Here is a 3,024-nt window from a genome sequence, read left to right as displayed (position 1 = left end):
GGCCGCAACTACATTAACCCCTGCTGCCTAGCTCTATAGGCAGGGGTAACTGGTCCAAAAAAAAATTGACGCGGTCTGACATTAGGAATTGAGGCTGCATCTGGTTAAAACAGTCTGTTTGATTATTGTATTAAAGATGTTGAGTTTTTGCCATGAACTCCGATTTTCTAAAACCTAAAACTTTGCAAACCACTGTCGTCGTAGAACTTAGATACTTCAAACTATAAATTCTATTATATCAAATAATCTATGTTTGAAGCTTAAAAAGTCTACACCAATTAATTTCAAAGAAATAGGGATTATAAAATTCAAGTTTGTGGCAAAAACTCAACTCCCTTTTTATTACGGATTATTTGACATATTATAGAATGTGTAACCTGTAATAAGATTAACCATACAAACTGAAGACTGATGGGAACAGGCAACCATACAAACTGAAGACTGATGGGATTTTAGTATTCCTCTCTCAGGAAACTTTTGTAACACTGATCCCAACTAAATTGTCTATCTATTTATCTATCTTTATATCCTATCCATACTATCTATCTACCTATCAATCTATCTATTTTTTTAAACTATGAAGAAAAACGAAAAACATAAAGATTGTTTTTAAAAACGATTGTTTTTCGTTTAATAACGATAGTTTCTAAAAAAAATATCGTTTTCAAAAATGATAGATTTTCGTTTTTAAACACGGTCGTTTTTCAAGATGATCGTTTTCAAAAACAACCCTTTGTTAACGACTGTTAACGATGATTCTTCGTTAACGATCATTAACGACGACCATTAGTTAACGTTCGTTAACGAACTTTTAAAGTGAAAATACATTATTTGGTCGGAAACTCCAACGTCAGAAAACATTTAGGTTTGTTTTGATAAAAAAACGTTTAAAACAACATTCATAACCTTATCTTTTTGAAATTTTTTTTTAAGCAATCGATTAAAAAAAAATATTGTTTTTAAAAAGCTATCATTTTCAATAACGATAGTTTTTAGTTTTTTGAAAATTCAAAACAAGTGGCTCGGGCAAATTCTCAATTACTGATGGGAACGGGCAACCACACAAACTGAATACTGATGGGAACGGGCAACCATAAAAACTGAATACTGATGGGAACGGGCAACCATAAAAACTAAAGACTGATGGGAACGGACAACACCAAGTACTTTACAAATGATTAATAAAACAAAACCTGGTTTCTCATTTAGTTTCCGCTTTTTTAGTTTCCATGAGTTTAGAACATTATATCAAAAGTTTGAGAAAGACACCAACACGAAATAAGTTTATATAATTTATTGTCTGATTGTTTAATTATCAACATTCCTCATCATGATAAACAATATTATGGGGTGTTAAAATAACAATTAAGTGACAATATTAAACTTTGATCTGATGATATTGAAAATAAAGATAGATGGATAGTACAAATAAATAGACATATAGATAGATATAAATATAAATAGATAGACATATACACGAATGCTGTTTTGGTGGAAATTTTCTGCATCTCTGGGTTTAAACATTTCAAAAATAGGACTCAGTTCTAATCTATTGTTGGGCCTTCTTTACGGCTTAAGCTTTGGACTCGAGCAGAAGCTTTTAAATCGCGGGCTCTGAAGTCAGAATAGTTTAACCCAGAACTTCAGGAAAGAATAAATAAAATGTCGTTTTCTTAACCTACTGATAATATAATGCTGCATATAATCAATAGTTTAACCCAGAACTTCAGGAAAGAATAAATAAAATGTCGTCTTCTTAACCTACTGATAATATAATGCTGCATATAATCAATATTTTTACCCAGAACTTCAGGAAAGAATAAATAAAATGTCGTCTTCTTAACCTACTGATAATATAATGCTGCATATAATCAATATTTTAACCCAGAACTTCAGGAAAGAATAAATAAAATGTCGTTTTCTTAACCTACTGATAATATAATGCTGCATATAATCAATATTTAAACTAAATAATTAGATGGTGCTTTTTAAAGATGGTCCCGCATATTTCATGTCCGTTTATTTATTTTACAATTATTGAGATTTAGGTAAAAGGAATAAAAAACATTGAAAAATTGTCAAAACGACATTTTATAAATTCTTTCGATGGCTCCGTAGTTCTGAGTTGAACAGTATAAACACGGATAAATTAACAATTCTTCTATATCCTGTGGTGGTCATACCCTGCAAATTTACTGAAATGAAGAGATCTAGCATTTATCGTTCTTAAAAGTGCTTAAGCTTTGAATATATCGAAATTCAAGAATTGACTGATGTGCTTTAATGATACGAACAAATTTTTGATTGTTGAGAGGAGAGACCTTCATTGTAATTTTTGCATGCCCTTTATTTATAAAGAGGGACATGGCCGAATCCTAGAACCTTAATCTGACAAATAAGAAAGATACCGATCTGACTTGAAATTTCTGATAATTGTTCTGATTTAAAAAATTCGCAATTCAGTTTTGTAGCGAAACCACAAATGAAAATAATCAATATTCAAAAACAAAAAAAAACGTATATTTAATTTTCACTGCAGCTGACAACGATTTTGATATTGTACCATTGTGAATCCGACATGCCACTCTATCAATGATTGATCACGTAAAGTTACGTTTACTACCCCCTTTTCTTGAGGAAAAACAGTTTGAAATTGAAAATTAAATTTTTGTTTCATGTCTAAAAATTGAAAATCTTATTTGTCTAAAATCTAGGATCTTTATTCACGAGAGGATTAGACTTAAGTTTATGTACAAGCAATAATATAGAAAAAAACGTTAAAATGAATTAACCTACTGATAATGTAATACTGCATATATTTACTATTTTAACTAAATAGTTAAATATTGCTTTTTAAAGATGAATGAAAATTTAATTTACATTTTCTCGGGAGATATTTTTGTATTGCAGTCGGGTTTCTTGCTTTTATAATAACTGACAGTTTCTTCAACCTTCCAGGGTGTCCAGGGTGTTCAGGGTGTTCAGGGTATCCAAGGTGTCCAGGGTGTCCAGGGTGTCCAGGGT

Source organism: Eurytemora carolleeae, unplaced genomic scaffold, assembly GCF_000591075.1.
Source record: "Eurytemora carolleeae unplaced genomic scaffold, Eaff_2.0 scaffold87, whole genome shotgun sequence".
Lineage (NCBI taxonomy): Eukaryota > Metazoa > Arthropoda > Copepoda > Calanoida > Temoridae > Eurytemora > Eurytemora carolleeae.
The sequence above is the reverse complement of the archived record's forward strand: the minus strand, read 5'-3'. Positions refer to the sequence as shown.